Raw genomic sequence first — 24,557 nt, forward strand, 5'->3', positions numbered from 1 at the left:
AGGACCGGATGGGCGGCGGGGGCGCACAGTCACACTCACACGCCCCCGCAGCCCCCCATCATCCCGTTCCATCCCCGCCACTCCCACCCTGTCCGGACCATCCTCTTGCTTCCTTGTCCCTGTAATCTCCATTGTGAGGGTATCAAACCAAAGAGTGCTTAAATTCTAGCTTGCCTCCCCCCCCTCCTTTTTTTCCTCCAAAGCACTAAAAATAACCTCCCTTGTGCCTCCCTTCCCAGGAGAAGCCAATCTTTCATATACTTTTCCAAGCTCAGAGCTTGCAGCCCCTACATATTCTTGATGATGAGGGTGTCAGATATCATTATTTTTGAAAGCTGTATCCCATGCTACATTCATGTCACTAATCTCATTACTTAGGAATATTTCATCTCATGGCTGTTTGTGTCTGCCTTCAAGAGAGCAGCTCTCACATATTATCTGTAGTGTGAATGGCCCCTTTGCTGTGGTCTGTGGGAAAATATGTCCCCACTGACATCCCAAGCAGCAGCAAGACATGCCCACATATTAGAGATGCTATGAAAGCACACTCCTGTTCCAAACCAGCAAGCCAAAACACACAGGAAGGCTGGAAACTCCTCACTTTCATTTTTATCTGCAGATACCAATATTTATGGATTTTAGCACATCACAACATATGCCACACAATTGTGTTGTGCTCCAGTGTCCCTCTGGCATGTGCACTTACTTCTGCCTTAGGTCCCAAACACTGTCACGGGGCATGTGTCTCCCAGGCCCTTTATCCAAGCAACACCAGTTGAGAAAGGTGCTCTTAGTTCCTCTGGTTTTGTGTCACTGCCTTTGCTGATGGTCCAGGTTCACTACTTGGCCAGTCACCACAGAGCCCAGGATAGACAGGAGAGTACCTGAAAAAGTAAAAGATTTAGGGGCATTTGTCATTCCTTGCTAAGGTACAGCAGGCATAAAACTAGATGTTTTCCTTAATGGATGATCGGGGAAGTGTGCACAGTAATTAGTAAATATATAAAGGTAGAATTTGTTACCAGTCCTTTCTAGCACTTAATGTACAGCCAATACACTTTGGCATATGAGATCTGGTTGAAAGAAAGAGTGTGTTCAATTTCAGTGGGATTCTAGATATTTCTGTTTGAAGAACCCCTCTCAATTTAAAAGTTAAATTATGACAGAGAGAGACAGATTCTAGGAAATTTGACTGAAAAGTAAGAGCAATTGTGTTGTTCCTTTCCATTACAGCTGAGCTATAATTGGTCTAATCACTACTATGAAAGAACTAAATATTGGGATCTGCTCTGCAGTGGGGTAAGTTACTTCACAGGAATTTGAGAAACAGGTAGGTCTCAGCACCCCACTTACTGCAAAATGTCATAGATCTATCAGATGCAGGTTTTAGGGATACTCTACAACACCTTCCTGCATTATTCCACATGCCCACTGATTAATCGTAACACACATAGAAGAAAGAAGGACCGAGTTTTCATATCCCATGTTAACCTTCCCATATCTCAGTTCTACATTTGAACTAACTTGGAAAAGTTAATGTTCTTCCACTACAGAGAAAGATTCCATGAAAGAATGATACAACCAAAATTTAAGGTACCTCTTGGCTACTTTCACCTAAGTAATACTACTGTTAGTTGACTTTGTTGGTTAATTTTAAAAGCCTTCTCAAGAATGAGGCAAATTGTGCCTGATTTCCAGCCTTTACAGGGACAATCAGGTCACTCAATTCTCTCAATGGCATCTTTGTCTGAATGGCAGTGCGATCTGGTGCCGGGTAATATGGAAGTGTAGTTAATGCTTGGTCTTCAGGAAGACGCTGACAGAGGAAACTCAAATGTTTCTTGTCCCTTCTCAGATCCTTTTGCTGTACTGCTTTGCATCTGCTTTATGTCTTTGATCCGTGTGTGGCTGATTATACCAGATTCTGAGGGTTAGAGTGTCCAACTCGCACTGACGTTGATGAGCCTTACAGCAAAAAATCCTACAGACTCCTGTGGTTCCTATACACCACGTGGTTTCATATGATGGGCAGATCGCTGGTGCAAATTACCAAAGCCCCACTGGCACCAAGAGAAGAGCTGTGCCTTCTACGTGTATGACAGGTCTCTGGATGTAGCGCTGCCTGAAGAGGGCTGAGGGGCAGAACTTCTCTTTTATTCCAAATTTCTTTGAAACCAGCCCTCTTTGGATTTATTCGATCTGCTTTCTTAACAAGGTGCTAGGTGACATTGCACTGAGTCTATTTTCCTGTAGTCATTCTCTATCACAAGTACGTGAGATAAGAGCTGTAGCAATCAAATTGTCTTGCCTCCACACTTGAGCTTGAGAGTGGCTGAGGAGGCAAAGTCAGCTGGCAACCCCATTTAACCAGTCTAACATCACACATTTGAGTAATCTCTCCAGGGGGTTACTATGCTTTTATAGCAAAACTCCACCGACCTCAAGTGCTAACAGCAGCTAGTAGGCCTGCTTGGGAAATACAGCCTGCCACTTTCACTGTGTGCCTCGCTGCTTTCGGAAATACTAAGGTGGCCTCAGCTCAGCAGGTGCCCTTGGGAGTGGGCAGTCTACTAAGGGTGGGGACATCTTCCTGGTTAGGGAGGTGAATGACCCTGTCTTCTGAAAACGACAAGGGTCATCTCTTCTAAGTCTGGGCTAGGTTTGGGTTGGAGTTGGTAGATTTTTCTAATGTTTTATGTAAAAGTGAAGTTCTTTTCTCCAAAGCCAGATTTCAATTTTTTGCAAGTTTGACCCGTTTCACTGAGGGTTGAGAGATGTGTAATGTCCTTACAGGAAGCAATGCTGGTTTGCCAGTATTTTGTGTTTGTTTATTTTTTTCAGGGGTGTCTGCTGGATTGCCAGACTGCAGGCAAAAGCCATTTTCCCTTATATCTATCCTACGTGACCCTAACAGGCCTGAAAGTTCTCAGTCCATAGTGGCTGGTCACTGAAACCTGGCGCCTAGCCAGGGAGACCTGCTGTAAACATGAACCTGCAGAAAACAGCTGTCTGACTGCTGGCACGCTGGGGGAAGGGGATGGTTAAAGAGTAGAAGAGAAGGCATCCTCGTCTGCCCTTAATTACAGTACCTTGAAACCACATGCTGCAGTTTTCAGCCAAGGCTGCTTGTTGTCTTAGGATGAATGCCTGTAAATTTGAAATAAGTAAATGACTTTATTGTGAGGATTTGGCTCAGGATTGCTGTAACAGCATCCTGGAGGGTTACTTAAATGTCAATAACATTTTCTAATTTGGGCACCAGGAATTCAGCAACCTGTATAGAATCAGCAAGTTGCTAGTTTAAGTTTGTGTGGCTGTCAACAAGCATGTGTGACAGAAAACTTCCAGTCACATAAAAGCAACAACAAACTCCTTTGTTCCAAACCTATTCTCGTTATTAGATGCGTAGAGTGTTTTACCTGGATCTTCCCGTATTCTAGCACATGCACTAAATCCGTGCTCGCCCCTTTCCTCGTTCCGTGCCACCTGACGGGCGGGCTCTCCCCCGCCGTTGGCGAAGGGGAGCGGGGAGGCTGTGCGGGCTCCACTGCCCTCTCCTGGGCGAAGGCGCTCCCGGGAGCCGGCCAGGACGCAGCGCTGAGCGAAGGACGGTGCGCGGGGCCGTGTGACGCTCCAGTTTCACCGTACAACAGTACCTCGAATGCTTCACATCACAAGCGTGCTACCTACAGAGAGGCCAAAGCACAGTCCTGTTGAGTCAGAGATGCCCGCCAGGGTAGCACGGCTGCCTGATGGCTGTCCCATAGACCGTGACCCTTGCAGCTCCAAAAGTGTCAGAACAGAGAGCACATACTCCAGAGGGGGCACCCTTGCTGGCAGACTAAAATATCGGCTTTGAATGATGCTTAATGGGGGAACAACAACAACAACAAAGAGGGTTGCTTCTCTAACAGGGAAAATAACTTGGATACACGTATCAGTTGTGAGACAAGGCTCAAAGTAACTACTCGGTTTCTGCAAAGTGATAGTCTGACTGCTAAGCTCTACCTTTCGGCCCTTTCTTCCAAAACCAGTTCCATTTACCCTTGTATTTCCTGTTCCAACATGTCTCTCGTACCTTGTGTAAATGCTGCCTTGTCTCATAGCTGCACTGGCTCTGCCTTAGTGGTGCAAGTGGCCTTTTTCCTTGAAGGACTGAAATAAAACAAGCATAGCAAGTGCCGTATTTTCAGTTCTCCTGTTGGTCCCATTACCTTATGTCTCAGTACTTAGAAGGTTTGTCAGAAGGCTTTCAGGACATGCTCAGTTTATAGAAAACAGCACCTTTGGAACTGAGTATGGCTTTATATTCTCAGCTGAGTAGTCATGTTTGACAGATCTTTTCAGCAGACCAGGAGGGAAAGCAAAATTCTGTCACCATTTTCCAAGCAGTCTTCTGAGAAGAGAAGCAGAAGACCTCTGGGGGCGTTTCTCAGAAACTTCCCACCCCTCCAGGGAAGCTGGAACTATTCACAGGATTTCTAGATTGCCAAGGACTCATTTGTGTTTGTCCTGTCTATGTGCCATTTCTCAGAACATGTTCCCATGCTTCATGTCTTATTTCTCTGTGCTTTGGTCTTAAACCAGTCTGCCTTGAGCCTGGAAAACCCTCAGCTCTTTGCTCTGGGTAAGACAGTCTGAATGTGGTTCTGGTTTTTCATTGTTTTTATCATCATATATTTTCTGCTCCTGAGGGCACATCTACTTACTCCAGTCTCACCAGAAGACCATCTTGGCTGTGAATTCTTGAGGGAGAAGAGTATTCAGGTTAATTTTCAGTGAAGTTTCCCAGTGGCTGGCTTTCTGTCACGAACTGCCAGCAAAGTTTATTGTAACAGAGGGTTGGTTTTTTTTGGAATCACACAAGAGAGATGGCTTTCTAGGGCCAGACCTTCAAGTAGTCTTCTGATACTATAATACTTACTTCTGATATTATAATACTACAATCTGAGCAAAAGTCAAAACTGGACATGATTTTATTTAGGGTTTGATCACTTTTCAAGGCTAAAATCCAAATTTCTCCCAAGGGTTGATGTGGTCATTTTTGGTTTATATTTGAGCTGCTTCCACCTGTTTTGCAGTTTGTGTCTGTCTTTGATTTGTTTTCTATGCTGTGACATACTGTCCTTGTTCTTTTACCTCCCCTTTCATTTATCTCTCTCTCTACTCTGTATTGTCCAACCTTTCAGCTCTTCTCTCTTCCCCTCCTGCCTTTCCTCTTCCTTGGTAGTTCCTTTTCCTTCCCCTTTATCTCAGCAATTGCTGCCAACAACTATATTTGGCGTAGAGTGGGAACAGCTATTCTTGTGACTTTACTTTGAAATAACTGAGAGGAGCAGATGATTTTCTTTGAACAAATAGAAGATACATTGAGAAGAAGGCAGGCTAGTAAAATCAAAATGACATTATTAGGGAATGCCTGCCCAGCAGGTTTGTCTTTCCCAGCTCTCAGGATAACTTAATGAGCTATTAGTTCTTGTTTGCTCTCTTTTAGCTTTAAATCCTCCTTTTGTGCAAAGTTCCTCTCTCCAGGTTAGTTAACCTATGGTCTTAACAAGGCCTAGCCCTAGTCTAGGCACTCACACATCAAGGAAAACGACTGCCATCTAAAATCTCAGCACTAGCTGAAACAGGATGTATACTTGTTTAACACAAACTCTGTGCTGTTTTATCTTCTGGTGTAAGTCACAGAATACTGTTACTGAGTCCCACTTGTATGGGCCAGCACAGAAATATGCTGGGAGGGACAGTTTCTCACTGAGCAATGAGATTTCTCCATGGCCTCTCACATTAAGTCCTTGTCATCACCACCTGTTCTTCATCACCCCTGCCAGTGAAACTGCTGTAAGCAATAGATTGACAAAGCCAGCAAGAAACAGACCTACACAAACAGGACAGCACAGAATGTATTTTCCTCTGTCCTTCATATTTCTGTGTTTATACAATTAACTCCTATGCTGGCAAACCAATCAAGAAACATGGCCAAATGAGAAAATCAGCATCATGGCTAGCATTTTGTGCCTGTGCCAGAAGAACCAAGTCCATTGGTCTGCTCCCAAGTGAGGCCAGTTCTATTAAAACACACTGTTTCACACACTCTTTGTGTATGAAACTGCTTCATGCAGATACATGAAACTGCAAGCAGAAAGAGGCAGGGACAAGATCTTTCCTTACAACTTAAAGATTGAAAGGAGGGATGGCTAAATGTTAGACAAGAAGCTGGAAGGAAATTAATCTTCCATCCATTGATGACTTCCTGGGATTTTATAAGGCAGCTAACACAAATTGTCATGCTGGCAGGGGGGCTTCCACTGTTGCCTCTGCAATAATTGGTAATACGTTTAGTTTGCCAACAGAGTACATATCAATGCCAGTATCTTAGGAGGGCAAGGCTGACAGAGCTCTAATGTGTTTCTATCAGACCATCTAATAGAAAACCAGATCCTTTTTCACATCCACACTACTACTACTTCAGATCTTGAATGTGCCATATCAAACAGGAGCTTAGCAAAGGGAAAAATGAGTGATCCAGGCTAAGAAATGACATCTACTTTCAGCATTAACACTAATCCCCAACAGAGTCTGTGAAGTGTCTCTTTGGGCTGCTGTCCCTTAAATCTGAGCACAAGGGAATTTGGGCATGCTGCAGACAATAACATAATAACATTTCCTGCTGCATTAAATGCAAGTGCAATAGCCAAGTGTATTTCATCAATATTAGATGGGTTTTGAAATTTTGTGCTGCCAGAGAAAGTGAATATACTTTATTTATATGCTCCCAATCCCTGGTCAGCAGATAAATGAACTCTGACATATTTGGAGAACATCTATGGTGAACTCAAGAAGGATTTTGCCCTCCTCTGTTGCCCCTTATCCCCTGTCCCAAACTCACCATGCTGACAACTTGTAGCTTTCCTCCCAACCTCCTTGAGTACACATGCTCAGTCCAGATGAATAACATACCTGTAAAGAGTATCTGAAAAATAATCTCTAGGTGTAATGTTCACAAGGCTCTGTACAGGGCACAGACCTGGGCCACTTTGCTGAAGAGAGAGATAGCTTATAGATGTATGGCCACAAACAAATCTGCACTCACTGGCCCAGGCACCAGAAACTGCTTCCCAGGCTCTCAGTAGCATTGATGAGCCTTTGCTTTTTTCTCATGGAGCTGATGCAGATATGACTAAGGCTTGGCCACAGTTAAGCCATAAATAAACCCCACTAGATTCATAAAGTAGGCTTTCCCCAGCCTCCTTGGTCTGAACCAGCTGAAAATATAAGCATTTTCTGAGCCTTCTTCCACCACTCATAATGAAGGAAATTTTTATGCCCAGAGTTCTTGTCCATAGTATGTGATGTGCTGGATTCAGCCCTCTCTTCAGAATAAATGCAGATGACTCTGTTTCTTCCACCTGGTAGAGTGGCACCTGCAACCACATTTTTGAGTCATTATGGGGACTGCCTGTATTTTTCTGATGTAGACTTTGAGCTTTAACAAGAAGTGAGCCAGATGGACTAGCTCCCACAGCAGAGGTCAGGGTCCCTGCCTGGAGGAGAGCTGAGATCCAGTAGGAATCATAAAATCACAGAATGTCAGCTTTCTGGAAGGCACCTCAAAAGATCATCCAGTCCAACCTCCCTGCCAGAGCAGGACCACCTATACCAAATCACACAGGAACACTTCTATGCAGGTCTTGAATATCTCCAGAGAGGGAGACTACACAACCCCCGGGGCAGCCTGTTCCAGTGTTCTGTCACCCTCACAGTAAAAAAAATCCCTCTTCGTGTTTACATGAAACTTCCTATGCCTCAACTTCCACCCACTGCTCCTTGTCCTGTCATTGGCCATCACCGAGAAGAGTCTGGCTCTGTCCTCCTGGTACTCACCCTTTATAAACATTGGTGAGGTCCCCTCTCAGTCTCCTCTTTTCCAAGCTACAGGAAGATGCAGCTGGTGTTACAATTTCCACACTCTAGCTTTGAAAAGGTCACAAGGAGCTGACAGTCTGTGCATCTGGAAGAGGGTTAATGAGAAAACTTTTAAAAAGTGCTATGTTACAAGTATCAATTTGCAGTTCGAACCACAACCTGCAAGTACCTTGCAGGCCTGCAAGGAGAGACAGGTTGCAGGAACCCACAAAGAACATGGGAAGAAAAGACATGGAGAAAACCACTGAACAGATGCAGTCTTACACTTTTATCCATAAGAAACATCAAAGAAGAGGAAGTACTCACTCTGTGATGTACAAGGGACCTTCCTTAAAGCTAGGTTGAACAATCATCATCATAAATCCTGTCCTGACATTCAGGACAGTGCTTGTGCTGGAGCACACTAAAACCACCAGGTCTATGGCAGGCCAAGGGAGGCTGACCAGGGCTGCCATGGACTCTGCAGGCTTTCTGATAAGCACAGTTATCGTAGCACAATTTAAAGTTGACAACGTGTCTAAAAACACGTACGATGTCAGAGAAGGAATGAAATGTTGCTTCCCTCCTCTCCTCCCCCCCCATCCCCCCAACCTCATTACAGGCTAAGGAAAAATAATGTATGGAGAATAATACTTCACCATCTAAAGAGTTTTTCTGGTTTCTAAATCTAGTGAAGAGTCATTGTATATTTTGACAGAAAAATGAATCAAAATAATAAAGTGAATACAAAATTATATTGCTGTCAATAATTTAATTTACACAAAATAGCACTCTGACATGGTAATTGTTATATATGATGCAGCATTCAGTATAATATTTAGAGAATGCATTATAAAAAGTCAACATTTAACTACTAAAATCAACTTACATAATCAAAGCTGTCAGGGAATCTTTACAGTTTTATATTAATTTGAATGTAATTTACTATAGAGGTGTCACTCTTAGAGGTGCTTGCAATAGTTAATCATCTCTGCATTTCCATTATAAAATCCTATTTTCAAAGGTTTATAACTTGGTCTTAAGAACTCTCAGCCCTCTGGCACATTTTCTTTCTCTCCATAAAAATAAGTTAGACATTTTAAACTTTTCTCTCAGAGCAGAAAGTGTAGTTACTTCAAACATTTATTTTGCGGATTTTTTCACTTGCTGCTTGCTCCAAGGATCTGAGAAAAAAAAAGGTTCTTCATATTAGAAGACATTAGAGTTGCATTCTTCCACTTCCCTGAGTATTTTACACCTTAGACCATTTTTCTAGCTGAAGCATCTTCCAGTAGTGCATCCAAACCTTCTCTGCACTATTCCTTCTCTCCGTCCTATGTTGCTGCCATTAAGCTTTCTTCTAGGTCTTTCTCCTCATCTCACTCCTTGGCTTTCATCTGTGTCTTCTCATAGACGTCCACACTTAGCACGGCAATTGCAATTCACACTCCAGCCACTGTTTAATGGGCTCTGCTGTCTTCATGTTCCTCATCCTCTTTTTTCAAGCTGCAGCTCTAATTCACTTTTCCAACCCATTAGAAGTCCAGCAATTATTTTTCACTCTAGCAAGTACATTTCTCTTTCTGAAATTACAGAATTCAGTCATATCAGATACTACCCACCAATATCCCTGGACCTACTCTGTTGCTTGTTTGGTGATTTCCAATTTATCAGCCACAGGAACTATACAGCCGTTGAGTTACTATTTCCTCAGTTCCCCAAGCTTTTTGCCCAGGAGATAGGACACTGCAAGCCAATTGTCCACAAGGATATTGTAACAGGTCATTTCCAAAACCAGAATTTGAAAGGCAAGTTGTCTAAAAGCGAAGTAATTATAATTACCTTATTTGCTTTAGTAGACCTGCTGCAGATCATGGGCCTGGTTTTACCAAATCCTTTTTAGACTCACTTTTCTCATCTTTGTCAGCTGTCATTTTGAATTCTCTAGCCTCTAGCTTTCTCTAAACTCAGATTAGACCACTGTTGAGCTGACATGCACAATGGTACACCAAACCTAAATTGCTACCATGTAAACATCAAGATTTTCATGAAAGTTGTTTCGTCACTTGTCCAGGTTCTCTTTATTTCCCATGAGAGAAGAGCAGCTTTTTAAAGTATTTGTGATGCTCTATTCTGGCCATTCTGTCTTTATATAGCCATATTTGTCCACTAACAACACTTAGACAAAACACTTTATTCCCTTTTTCCATCACTGTCATTTTCTTGTTTGAAAAAACGAATGTAATAATTCAATGACGCCACACATAAGCATGGAAGCTCCTTTCCCTTACACATGCTGAGAACAGATCTGTAGTTTCAGACACATAGAAAGGTATTGCTTGCATATAACATTGCTGGAGGTGGAAAGAAAATCTATTTCATAGGTATGAAGTTTTGATGGTGGACTTGATTCAAGAAATACATCCTCATATTTATACTGGCTAGAGTTGATGACAGACTCAGTAAGATGACTTAACTCTGTAACTAGGGCAGGTAAAAATGAGGAGGGTGACACTGAGAGTATTCTGTTTGGTCCTTCATAGTCAGAATTTAGTGGTACAAAGGAACTCTAGAAATCATTGTTATTTTTCCCAGTGGCCATTCAGCTGGACACAGACAGGATGAGTATCTTAATAAATTCTATCCTAGGAATCATTTGACGCACTTCAGATCTCTACGCTGGATTTGAAAAAGGGTACCAAAAGAGTGGCTGTAGCACAAACTACTGACTAAAAGTTTCTGGGTGTTATTTCATTGTTCTTTGTGTTGAGAAAACAGAATTAAAAGAAGAAACTTTAAAATTGTGAGAGAAGTCGAGGACTGCACGGATTTCTTCTCCAGCAGAATGAATAGGACCTGACAGGCACAGAACCTTAGAGGACTCGATGATGATTTTTGCATTTTCACTGTCCCCCTCAGAAAAATCTACCAGACTAGTTTATCCCCATTCAATATTTTTACTCCTTGAACCTCAATGAGGAGACTTTCCTCTGAGGTAGGTAGTGCTGCCCGCTCTCCCGAGGTTGACGCCCACTTCATTCAAGTGTTCCTAGTGCAGCAGGGATGTTAGTGGCTACTGGCTTGCAGCCAACAGCCCACACATTTCCTCCACAGCAAAAATGCCTTAATTCTGACCCACCGCCTTTCAAGCAGATAGTGAAAAAATCAGTCACAAAGAGCTTTGCTTTTATCTGTATTTCTCCTTCAGAAAGATCTGAAAAAAACATCAGACATCATCCTTTTCTTTTTCAAGGTCCACAGTCAGCAAGGGTGAGGTTTGATGCTGCTATTAGAGCTTGAGCCCAAAAGGAAGCTGAAGGCATTCAGATGGTGGTGCTTAAAGATTTGGGTAAAAGGAGTTCATAAACAGGGTAACTGGACCACACTGCCTGCCATTGTGCCAGCAGCTGCATCCAGCACCTCTTCTACTCAGTAACATCTCAGCACACCATTTCTTCTCAATCAGTTAATCTGTCATCTACTGTAGGAGCTTGTGCTTTTCAGGCAGGGCACTGGAGAAAAAAAAGCAACAATAGAAAGGACAGTAATTTGTGGTTCCCAGCTGAAGCTGTCTGTCCTCAGCACAGATATGAAGAACATTGCTGATGTTACCTGATAACTGCAGAGCATTATGTTCCAAGCTCACCATCTGAATGGACAAGAAGAAAATGTACATGTTTACAAACCAGACACATCACAGGTCTGGCACAGCCACCTTTAACAAATTTGAGCTGTGGCAAATTATACAACACATAGGCATTCTTAGACCCACAAAAGCCAAACAGATATATGGTTTTAAGACCAGAGCATGGAAAAAAAAGATGTAGTGAAACAAAGCTGTCCATTTCATAACTCCATTGCACATAACCCTAAGGGAAAATAGCACAAACAGGTTTTACATTTGTTATCCTGGCCAAGCAGAGGTGAGGAGAGGTACTGTGATGTTCACAGTGGAATGCAGACCTCAGAGTTACAATCTGATAGTCCAGGAAGGCTGGAATCAGATGCTAGGTAGAAGAAAAGGGTTTATTGCCAATGATAAACTATCCTGCAAGTTAACTACTTACATAATCAGAAGTATTTCAGGGAAAAGGTTAAGAAACAAATAAAAATCAAAAAGGCATTGAAAAATGCTGAAGACTAGCATAATCTGAATCAACAAGTAGAAGGCAGATAGCCAACTCTTGTACTACAGACAAGCCTACTTCATTCAGTAGAAAAGGAAAGTCTTGATGACTAGAAATAAGAAAGATAACAGGAATTTAAATATATTGATTAATGAAAATCTAAATACATTGATTAAAGAAACAATTAACACTGACCTTGCATAAATTGCAGAGATTCTAATCTGAGGAGCAGGATGACTAGAAGCTTGGAAATAATTTTTTAAAAAATCAGTCCTTAATGCCTGGGATAAGGGTAAAACCTGAATGGAGGTTACATTTGGTACTGCTCCTGCTGATTATGATGGTGGAAAAATTACATGGAAACTGATGTTGCAGTATATTGAATTTAAGGAGAACTGCAAAACGTACAGATGAACTCTAGGAACAAAACTAAGCTAGTGCAAAGAACACAGGTTAAAACACAAGCTGCAGAAAACTGACAGCAAGAATGACTTCAGAAAAAAAAAGAGGATAGGTAAATTGGATAAAACACAGAAAAAGGCTGGCACCCATCATCACCATGACATTGTATTACATCTCACTTCCAAGTGCAGAGCCCAATTTGGGAGAAGGCAAGAAGCAGAATATTCTCTTTACAGGGAAGGGAAAAAAAAAAAGGCTTCTTTCTTTTGCAAGTTCCTGTGTCAGTAGCCATTTTGTGGGGCTGTCGATCATGGCAAATCAACTGAAAAGCCAGATCATTTTCTAAAGCACCTACCTTCTTAGAGAAAGATTTTAAAGTTGACTGTGTACAATCCAGCTGCTGCTTTTAATCTTTCCCTGACAACAGTAGTTGTTTTATTACTTTGACAATCATTTTTAGCCCATGAATAGTACCACAGTCCTTGTAAGACAGGAAAATTCTTTTGATCTACAATTTCATAAGGTTTTGCTACAGACAAAGGATTTTTCCAGCATACTGGATCACACACTTGCTGAAGTTTAGGCTTAGAGTCAGTAAAAAGGCACTGAGCTACCAATTTGGAGAAACACAAAAGTCCATTTTTTGATTAATAATGACTTCCAGGGGAAAAAAAAGGAAAAGAAGTTATAAAAATATTACTATTATTAGAAAATTAAGAACAAGTTTATTCCCAAAATAACTTCAATACATTGCCAAAATCACATTTGACTTGCATACTTCTTTACTATAGTATAATCTAAAGGACAGAAAATATGGGTACAAGGCAGGCATTCTACGTAAGCACAAATAAAGGAAGGCATTTCAAGCTGCCTGTAATAACTAAGAGAAACTGGGAGAAGACTCAGGCAGATACGGAGCAGTTTTCCAGCATAATAGTTTGTTCTGTTTGCTCTACAAGTATAGTTTATGTCATTTGAATCAAACTCTAAACCAAAATCTATTTCTAATTGTGAATACAAATCCATTCATCAATGTTTTTGAGTGAAAAAGTAGTTGAAAATAATGAACCAAACTGTAAACCAAAATCTATTTCTAATTGTGAATACAAATCCATTCATCAATGATTTTGAGTGAAAAAGGAGTTGAAAATAACCAAATCTGTAACTTTTGTTAGTGCAGGCTGCAGTACTTTGAGCACTTACACATGTTTAACTTCACACACACGTGCATCCCATTTTCTTCTCTTGTTCACGCTGGGATGCCTTCTATTTCTCCTTATCTATAAGGAATTCAAACAGAAGGCCTTTGTGATATTGAAGTGTAAGGACATCGTTTCTAGAGCAGTTATCAATTTAGCAGCTAGTCAGCTGAGGACATCTATCTATGAGGAATATGTAGATAAGATGAAGCCAAATTTCTCTGAGTTCTTTCTAAAAGTGCAGCAGAAGGTATACACTTACATATATATAGGAAGAACATGTGCTCCCTTCCCACCCTTTGTACTGTTCAATTGTTCACCTATCTGAAATATTTTTTAAGTAAGTCTATTTTAGAAGACAAAACCACTGTATTTCACACCTTTTGCCAGGCAGCTTTTGTTTATAATCTCTTGAAACATCCACAGAATTCCCCCAAATCATCTTTTCTGGCAAAATACCAGCCTGACTCCTACAGTCTAACATTTGCAACACAAATATTTCTCCTCAGTATTTTCAGATAAACCAGTGCCCTTTGGTTTCATTTCACTCCCTTGATAAAATATTGAGATGTCTCTGTGCAATTATTAAAGAAACAGACATCGTCCACAGCCAGCCAAAACTGACCCAGTGTCACTCACCTTGAGAAATCAGCCCTCAGGGCAAGCAGAGATATTCACCTCTGCTTCCCCAGTTTTCCAGATCTCTAAATAGAAGACTTTTTAAGTTTTATTTTCAGACCTGTGGGTTCGAGATAATGCACAACTCTGATCTATGCATATACAGGGGTTGTTTTTTTAACCCTCAGTCTTTCCTCCAGATTAGGAAGACCCAGAGGAAAGAATTTGCCCCTTGTTGTTTGGTAATTATGTGCAAAAGTTCCTATGTAACGCCAGACCATGCCTGCCTGGACCTATGACCTACCCACTGCTTTCCCATTCAGCCCAGTTAATTCATTTTTTTCCTTGTCCTTGCCAGTTCTTAGATTTTTGCTTTTGAAACTTCAGGTCACTAAAAATGGGAAAATGTACTTACTACAGTAAATGCAGCCCTGTGTTTCTTCATCCTTCCTGCCACATCTTGCAGAGTGCTTAAGACAATACATTGTACAATAGAAGTGAATGAAAATGTGAAAGCACAAGCAGAATTTTGCTTTGAGAATTCATGCAAACTGCAATTCATGTGGGTGTCTTATTCTCTGTAGAGTACTGTAAATAACAAAAAAGAGGTCTGAATTGTTCATTGCTGAAGCCAGGAGCAATTGCCTTCCACAAATTGAGATACAGCCACTGACTGTTCTCAACGCAGCAATGCCTGGGCAATTCCTGCTGATCCAGACTGCCACCACGCAGCTGACAGGCACATCATTACATGTACAAGGCAGCAGCATGCAGCTGATAGGCTGATCATTGCATGTACAAGGCAGCAGCTCTACAAAACATGCAGGAACTTCACGTGAATGGCACTAGTTAAACTTCAGGGGGCAGAGACTACCACACCAGGACTGTTCTGTTGTCTGCAGTCACGTTTATTTGTCTGATTACTTATGTCTGCAAAAGCATCAACTTCTCAATACATTATTTATCACAAGACTAGCTCCCTTCTTTCTGATTTCCCATAGTGGCTTTCAGGATGTATCACCTAATAAATCTGAAGGAGGTATGAACAAACAAACATGGCATTAGACTAAGCTTGTTAGTTATGAAGCAAGCTACATGGTGTTAGATATACACACAATACTGGGAGCTCATGGAAGATGTGCCTGCAAAAGGGAAAGATTATTACCTATAAGATAAGAAACCTCATTTCACTTTTAGCTTCACCTGTTTTGGATGTTCTGGCTAAAATATATCAATAATTTCTCATCTGACTGACTGATGTAGCATCTGGTATTTCAATGTTCTACACACTGCACCTAAGAACAGTCAGACTAAAATCACTCTAGTGCAGCATCTTCTCTTCACTTGCAAAATAAAGCTATTCCTCTATTACTTTGTGTGAGACCAGAGAAACCTTCCAACTAGGAAAGGATGAAAGAGAGGAAGAAAAAAAGGAAAGTTCCCTTCTCAACAGGAAATAAAGTGCTTAGTGACTTTACATCAACACACTGACTCAGATTGTCTCTGTCAGAAGGAAACCAATGACTTCTGAGTTACTGAACTAGCTGAAGCTTTTCTGCACAGTGGAACAAATCATAAATTCAAGGTCCTCACTAGCAGATAAGACTTTCCAATGAACAGGATAGTGACATCTGATACCTGGACACTCAGAGGTTCATCCATCAGCCCCAAGACAGAGGAAAGGCTAAGAGGCTCATAAGGGCCCTCCTGCAAAACCTCTTCCAGGCACTTGCAGGACTGTATCTGCTTTCTTTCAGAGTCAATTTTCTTACAACCCCTCACCTTTGTCCTTGATGTGGCAGTTACTTCTGCAGCAATCACATGCCTATACTCTCTTCAGGGGAGGAAGCATGCTTGTTTTCTCCTGCCTTTGTTTACACTGTCTGAGGTATCAGCCAGTATTCAGCACTGCAGTACGAGGGAGTCTGTTGCAAAATGCAGGTAAGCAGTCTCTCCATTTCATGGTAATCTAAGAAAGAAATTATGCTGAGTTATGAGAGTTTAAACAATCAAAGAAAGGCTCCTATAATCAATAACACCCTTGCACTTCATTTCTGTCATGTTTATTGTGGAAGGCCTAAACAGGCCAAAATAGGCCTGACCATTTCCCAGACATGTTTTCCTGCTCTCCCTCCTTCTCTTGTTGGCAGAAGCAACTGTGGGAAAGGAAGACAAAAGGCTCCTGGTACTTCCATGTCCATCCAAACTAGTTTACAGGGTACCCACACATGTTTATACATTTTTTTGTGTTCTGCCCTGAAAGGTAAAAAGCAAGCCCTGATTTCACATAATATGGTTAAGCTTGGAAAAGCACCATTCTGATTGGCTAATCTGTGTCCAAAGGCCCATTAGACTTGATAAAAGACTTGATAAAAGAGTTAAGCAGGTAGAGACAATATGCTTGCTGCTGCCATTGCTTTCTGCTTAGCATGCTCTCTGCTTCTGGCAGTGTTACTGCCTCGTTGCATCCTGCCATGCTCTGCTAAACTATAAGCTAGCCCTGTTACATAGTAACAAACTTTAATGCTTTGGGTTTGTCTGCCTGGAAACTGCTTCCAGTTTACCAGGAATCGGCGCCAAATGCCTCCATGCGATAGGCTTGCTTTGCCAGCGTGACACCTGCCAGTCTTCTGACAAGACTGCACATTCACAAGACATCCAGCCTGCCCTTCTGTAAGCCTCTCTATAGAGTCTGGAGCCAGAAGGAACCAGGACCAGGTCAGAGATTGTCTGCTTCTATCCCAGCACCTCCATTGAGAGTCTGGGAAGATCAGATGCCTCAGTGGCTAAGAAGACACTGACAACAACCCCTCCATGTGCTTTGGGTACCGTCTGGAAACTGTACTTAGCCCCATGAGTTGGGAAATAATATTTTGTGAGTAAAGACTCAAAGCCTCGTTAGCAAATCCTTAGAAAAAACATAAGAAGTTCTCTAACTGCAAGCTTTCTGCCTTAAACAAAAAGGAGCCTCTTGAGTCCATCTAGTGGGCAAGCAGTGTATTGACCGCAAGAACCTCTCTTCCAGTTCAGTTGAGTTTAATGTTGTATTACTGCTAGTTATTTGTTCTAGATCCAGTTAATCCTTTGTGTAATGTTTTCATGACCGTTGCACAGAACCAATTATTATTAAAAATGACTGGGCAGGTGGCAAGAGAGTCCTGAATGTCAAAATTAATATTAATTTAAAAAAAATCCTAACTGATAGCATTAATACCCTCTATTACAATTTTCCAAGCAATTGGTGCTGATCAGGGTGTTGCAGCATCATTCCCACAAGCTGGCATAAGGACCATCAATTCCCCTTCCTCCCAGTTCTCATTTTCTCCCTCAATCAGAAAATGCTTTGTATTACTGGACAAGGATCATCCTTCCCTGATAAGAGATGTTGTACATATAAGAAAAAGGATGAAAAATAAAAAATAAGCCTGTAAGATTTCTATAGTTATATATACATAATTTGTATGGATCTACTTGTTACCCAAAATTTCTTATATGTAATAAGAGAGTATCTGGGTTGCAGACTGGGGTAGGAGGTTTATCATACAAACATATGAGGCAGCACTGGAGCTACAAATATTTCTTTTGAACAGACTGTGCAATTTTTTTGTGGGTGATGCTCTTAAGCCTTGTGTTAGTGCATTAGGGTTGCTAAACCAAACACACCAAAGTGGTATCACCTCTGCTAAAACTCATCAGCTTTCTATGAACAGTTATTTAAACAGAGGAAGAAAACTGTATTCCTGATAAACTAAGCATTGATAGGAAACAAACACAAGTGTTCAGAAAGTTTTCAACAAATAAGGTAATCCTGTGGTACATATTAATATCTCTCCAAGGAGAATATTTCATAGAAAAGCTTAGTTTTGAAGGGACCTTAGAGATCATCTATTCAAACCTCACCACCAGGGACAGGGATGCCTCTCAACTAGATTCAGCTGCTCAAGGCCTCATCCAACCTGGCCCCAAACATCCCCAGGCATCCACACCCTCCCTGGGCAGCCTATTCCAGAGTCTCACCACATGAATACTGAAGAACTTCTTCCTAAGATCCAGTCTAAACCTACTCTCCCTCAGTCTAAAAAAACAATCTCCCTTGTCCTATTGCTAGACACCCTTAGGAAAAGTCCTTTTCCAGCCTTCCTGTAGGATCCCTTCAGGTATTGGAATGCAGCTCTAAGGTCCCCCCCAGCACCTTCATAGCAGAGGTGTTCCAGTCCTTGGATCATCTTTATGGCCCTTCTCTGGACTCATTCCAACAGCTCTGTGTCCTTCTCATGGTGGGAACACCAGAACTGGATGCAGTATTTGAAGTAGGGTCTCACAGGAGCAGAGCAAAGGGGCAGAATCACCTCTCTTGACCTGCTGGCCTCACTCCTCTTGACACAGCCTATGACACCATTTGCCTTCTGGGTTGCCTGAGCACACTGCTGGCTCACGGTGACCTCCTAAGAAACTTCCAAAGCAAAGCAGATGTGTAGGGTTGTGGATTTATTAACTTCATCAATAAATTGTGAAGGAAATTGCAGAATTGATGTAAAATTTGCCTCTTTACACTTCTTGCTGTGAGATTTCCTCACAGTCTATTTAAATATAATTTCATAAATATCCCTTGAAATGGAGACTTTTAAAAAAGCCCTGTGTCCCCTCTACTGAAAGGTGAAATGGGCTATATTTAGAATCACCTTTGCAGAAAGGGGACACCTCAATAAATGCTCTCTGTGGCCATTTGTGATGGAGAGTTATGTGTCTGCCAACGCAACCTACATTTTTCACACTAATAGTACACGGCAGAATAAATATCATCTTCCCTCATGTGACAGACCTTTTGATAAAGCAGAATTGGCCTGGGTGATTAGGAGTACATGTCGAACACAGATAATGGGGGGAATCCCTTTCAAGCAGCAGCACACAACTTCAGCAACCATAATGAGACCAATTTAACAAGGCTTTTCTTTTACAAGAGGTATTAGTTGCAGTCCTGTCACATAAGGTACAATTCAAGATAAAATACATAAAAAGGAGGGAAATGGGATTTCATTCCTTTTTTTGTCATGATTATAAATTTTCTTGCAGGGTCATGAATCTCCCCACTGCTGATCTGAGTAGTCTGGGTGGCTTACACGTTGCTGTAGAACAACGTGCGCTCTTAAGAGGGCTTTTGAACACTAGAAGAATGTCACACTTTTCATTGGATCTTTCTCCCATTAGGATTTTCATTCTACTCCAGGCAATCATTTTTTATTTGTTCTGTAACAGTACATAAAGAAGGCACCATTCCTATGTGTACCTATCCACAAGGATGCTTTCTTGTCTTTTATCAATAAAATTATGATCTTATAAAAAGGTCTCTGCAAGTGTTGGAGAAATTCTTGTTAGCAGAGCACACAAGAATTATAAACATGAGCAACCCGTGCTGGGAATGTCCTTGAATCCATCTTGGGAGTTTAGATAGCAGGCACAGGGTAGCTTCCCCCCACATGCAGCTGCAGGGGGTGGAGTGCAGCTGCAGGTGGGCAGAGTTTAGCCAGCCCCAGAGGCTGACCCTCAGATTGTTATGGTATGCTGACCTATTGATGCCTTACAAGTAACTCTGGACTCTCTGACTGTAACCAATCTTAAGCTGAGCACGCCTCTTGCTAGAAGTGCATATAAGTTACTGTATCACGGAAATAAAGGGGATTTCACCATCTAACCATATTGGTGACCAAAGAGTCATCTTCCCATTGCACTCCACCAAATGTGTATTCCAACATGCAAGTGCTCCATTTGATACTTCTTCAGTGAGTCTCTCAGACTTACATTCACTGGACTGGAACACAAATTATCTCTATGCAAGTAAATCAGAACTCCCAGCTCAGTGTTTCAATATCTTCACCAAATTACTCTTCGTAACAGAATTTGTGCTCATTGTTTCTGTATTACATGAACTTTGTCTTGTCAAAGCATGAGCTCTCAGACAGGGCTCCTTCTATTGAGGCAGAAGGTGGACCTGTGTAACTGTAGTATGGACAGGATTTATTTTTCCAAGTTAATATAATTTATTAATTTTGACATATTCAATCTTGCTGCATTACCTACTTTTCATCAGGTTCTTTGCATGGTCATGAAAAAATTACACATAGGAAAAGGCAGACTCTAGCACACTTAAGAAATAACTAGCAATAATATAACAAACATTAAACTTAATTGAACTGTAAGGAGAGGTTCTTGCAGTCGATTATACTGCTTACCCACTAGAGGGACTCGAGAAGCTCCTAAGCTCCTTTCTGCTTAAGGCAGAAGGGACTTAGATTCAATTAGAATTTTACAGAGTTTTGCAAAGAGACTTCTGAGTATTTACTCACAAAATACTATCTCTGGATTCCTGGGGCTAACTATGGTTTCCAGACAGTACCCAAACACTTGAAGGGAGTTCTGTCAGTGTCTTGATAGCTGTTAAAACTCCAGATCTTCCCAGGCTCTAACAGGGTGTTGGGAGAGAGGCAGACGATCTCTGGCCTGATCCTGGTTCCTCTTTGACTCCAGTCTTGGCATGGAGGTTTGCAGAGGTGCAGGCAGGATGTCTTGTGGATGTGCAGTCTTGGCATGATGTCATGCTGGCTAAGTGAGCCTATCATGTGAAGGCACTTAATGCCTATTCCCTGGTAAACGTGAGGCAGGACAGTTTCCAGGTAAAGAAACCCAAAGTATCAGGGTTTGTTATTATGTAGCAGGTAAAGCATGGCATGCAAAGGCAGAGAGCAATGAGGCAGAAGCAATGGCAGAGCATGTTGGTTTTACCTGCTCAACTCTTTTTATCAATGTAGCCTGAAACTAATGGCTCCTTGGCCACAGATCAGCCAATCTCAGAATGGCAGTTTGCCAAACTTTACCATATTAGGTGAAGTCAGGACTTACTTTTACCCTTTTAGGGCAGAACACAAACAAGTGTATGAACACGTGCGGGGAGCCTGTTACAAGTTTGGGAGATGGAGACTCAAAGGCATCAGGCCTTTGTCTTCCTTTCCCACACTTGCTTCTGCCAACAGCAGAAGGAAGGAGAGCAGAAAACATGCCTGGACAAGCTAGGACATATTTTAGGCCTATATTGGCCTTCCATGGCAACCTGCCAGATGATGATTGCTCTTGGCTGCTGCACAGCAGTGAGGATGCTCTCCCACACTGCATCTTCACCTGTAACTCAGAGCAGCTGCAAGATAATCACCTGTACATGGCAGATGCTGAACAGTGGATGCTGCCCACCTGTGCTTTGTGGCACTGGACAAGCCTTAGCTGCTAAGTTGGACATCTGCATGTGTTGAGAATTTACAATTAAAATTAATTCTAACAAGTACTTGTTACTTCAGGGGATCTAATCTGCTTCTGAACCAGATCTAGGTTGGCTTATTAACAATGACTATACTTGCAATGAAACACAGTGAATGCAAATCTCTGACTGTTATTCATCCTTCAATATCCCCAAATTTTATCAAAATAGGAGAAACTTAAAAAAACTTTAGTCCTTACTCTGAGTCCAGACACCAGGTCACAAGAGTTCAGTTTTCTTAAAGATACTGCAACAGCAGCTTTGTAGACAGCCTTATCGCTAAAGAGCTGAACCTTAAAGCTGTTCATAATCCTAAATTTCTTCTCCTGGCAATGCCAAAAACTCCAAAAACACAAGGTGCCCAACCTGTGACTGTACTCAGCACCTTGGTTATCAAAACACTGTTTTGTTTCCTCTTGACTGAGAAGGAAAGAGGTGGGAAAAAAAGCAGAGGTGGGAAAAAAAGCAAAGATGGGATATTTTTTTCTACAAAACATGTTAATGGGATTCCTCAACTTTTCAGCAAGGACTAAGGACAAATAGACTTCTGGGAGTATTTAGCAGTTATATAGGGCTTTACATGGTAGCCTGAAATACAATCTCAGACAATTTAAGACATCATAACAACAGAGAGTCTAAAGACGCTTGCTTGTGAGAGCCCAGGCAAGCACAGGCTCACCAGTGGAGTGATTACCTTATAAGATTTAGGGTGGTGTGCCAGGCAGCTTTTAAGAAACCTTCCGTTCATGCATTGGTGCCAGCAGTAAAGGCCATCATTTTCCAGACAAATCCTACAGGAAACATGGTACTGAACTTCAGCCAGCTATATACCTACTGCAGAAGTCAAAGCATGGTCTAGGTCTGTCAGCCAAAAGAAAAAAAAAAAATTGAAACACACACTTTTAATGTCTGGTCTTCTTCAGCATATATTTGCATGTTTTCTGACACATCTCGGACTGTGGTTCCTAAATCAATCCTCAAGAAATTACTCAGGACCACAATTGGCCCAAAGATGCAAATAGGTACTAACTTGCATTCTCAGAAGTATCTTGGAGTCCTAATGGATATTTTCAAGTCCCATTTGGAGTGGATCTGCATTTTAGGAAACTCGGTAACTTTACAAATCCCATCCAAAGAGTTTAATTTGCTTCTGAAAAGAGGTGCTTTAGAAGTTATAAATATGCAATTCACAGTAATAGAACCTCAGCATGTACTCCCATACCTGGACCAGAAAGCACATCTGACACTGGAAAGAACAGCTCTTTACTGCTTGTATGGAAATGCTGAGGTCATTCCAGGCAGCCTTGTGCAGAGATAAAAAGGACCAACAGACTTTTTGTAGATGCATTTTTTGATTGTAAGAAAGAAACCAAAATACACAGAAGTGAGAACATTTGCTGGCAAAATGGTTGAATAATCATTTAATTATTTGGGTGGGGGATTTGGTTTGGCTTTTTGTGTGTTTTTACCCCGGGGGGAAGGGTTTGTTTTGAATTTTTTTGTTGGTTGTCTGTGCTTTTGTTGTTATTTTTAAGATTTTCATTAATGGAAAATAATTACAAGGTGAGAGTGCAATATATCATTTCATATTCTGCACCCTGACAATATCCTTTCTGAGGTTATAATTTCAATTTTGGGAAAAGTACCATGTACATATAAGCCACATAATTAAATACAGGAAGTTATCTTCTAGCAAACCCTTTCCACATTCTGAACATGAAAGAGTACACTGGAATACTGATAGCCCAATGCAATATGTTAATGTTGGAAAATAGATTTAGCTTTCAGTAATTACAATGACTCAACAAGAAAGAGAAAAGACGGGAAAAGGGATTGTTTTTTGCACTGTCACATCATGAACAAATAAGAGCCTCACATATGTAAAAGCAGCACTTGCTGTCTCCTGCAGGGAGATTACTTACCCACCCAGCTGGGATGGACCCTTTTCAGTGACCTTTGTGAGAGTCACCCCTGATCCCCTGCGGCTAACACGTTCTGAAGATCGTCCTTTGTCTCAGTGCCTCTGGTCACATACTAGCAATGGACTCTGCTATACTGGAATTAATCAAACAAACTGCCCCAATCTTTAATCTCTTACACAGTGCAACAGAGAGCATCATGCATCCCATATTTCTTTGCACTCTGCAGAAGTCCATGAGTGACATATTGCCTTCCCTGATCAATATGTCAATTGATATTTTTACCTTGTTCCACAATGGCTGTATCCCAAACCAAGCACCTATTAGTAAGTAACAGCAAGGACAGCTCTGTCTTATACTGAATTTCAACAACCGTGGTAAAGCTTGGGAGTATATAGAAAAGAAGACTTCCAATGCACAAGAAAATTAAATTTCCAAACCACCAACACAGACCTGCCAGACAAACATCAGACTTCTCAAGATCAGTGTTAAAATGCCACAAAGTGGTGCTCCTCCTCTCCAAAGCCTGGGCTAGGAATGTGGGAATATGTCAGATGCATCCTAGTATTTTTGTTTGGCTTTTCCAGGACACCTGCAACACCTCAGGTGAGCACATACCTGACATCCTCTTGACCCTTCAGTTTGCTCTCCCTGCATGGCATCAGCTCTCTGGAACATCACGAACAGAAAAAAGTTCCCAGGATCTACCCAATTCAAGCTGCAAGGTGGCAGCTGCAACAGATGAAGATATCCAGTTACTGAGTTATACACCCCAGATTTCTAGTAAACATCTCAAAACTCTCATCAGGCCAAACTCTTCTGCTCCTTGGTAAAGAGGTTAATGTCCAGGTCAGCAGTACGAACAGGTCTGGTACCCTGAGGTGTGAGATTTCACATGAGTTGAGGAGTGTGTGTGAAGTGTAAGCTAGTCTCCTCTCAGCTACCGTTAGAGGAAGGTGCTTGATATTCCAGGGGAAATTAGAATACTTTAAACTCACAAAGTATTTAAAATGCAGCTACTTCAAAAAAGACAGGCTACAACTGAAATTTGCAGTAGTGGCTTTCAGAACCCCACCCT

The 24,557-nt window shown here is 41.6% G+C and overlaps 2 long non-coding RNA genes across 3 annotated transcripts; both read right to left on the bottom strand.

Annotated features, from left to right (window-relative positions):
- Window positions 1-120: 120 nt before the first annotated feature.
- LOC135176271 (uncharacterized) lies at window positions 121-8,011 on the bottom strand. 2 transcript variants are annotated; one of them, XR_010302588.1, is made up of 4 exons: window positions 7,884-8,011; window positions 3,465-3,682; window positions 3,090-3,147; window positions 121-884 (listed from the first exon to the last, which is right to left on the bottom strand). It is a non-coding gene; the product is annotated as an uncharacterized LOC135176271 (long non-coding RNA). The 2 variants fall into 2 exon arrangements; XR_010302587.1 differs by having other exon boundaries at window positions 3,420-3,682.
- Window positions 8,012-8,673: 662 nt separating this feature from the next.
- On the bottom strand, window positions 8,674-24,207 carry LOC135176270 (uncharacterized). The gene is made up of 5 exons (XR_010302586.1): window positions 24,098-24,207; window positions 22,255-22,421; window positions 16,037-16,223; window positions 11,521-11,557; window positions 8,674-11,420 (listed from the first exon to the last, which is right to left on the bottom strand). It is a non-coding gene; the product is annotated as an uncharacterized LOC135176270 (long non-coding RNA).
- Between the last annotated feature and the right edge of the window lie 350 nt (window positions 24,208-24,557).

This window comes from Pogoniulus pusillus, chromosome 6 (assembly GCF_015220805.1).
Source record: "Pogoniulus pusillus isolate bPogPus1 chromosome 6, bPogPus1.pri, whole genome shotgun sequence".
NCBI lineage: Eukaryota > Metazoa > Chordata > Aves > Piciformes > Lybiidae > Pogoniulus > Pogoniulus pusillus.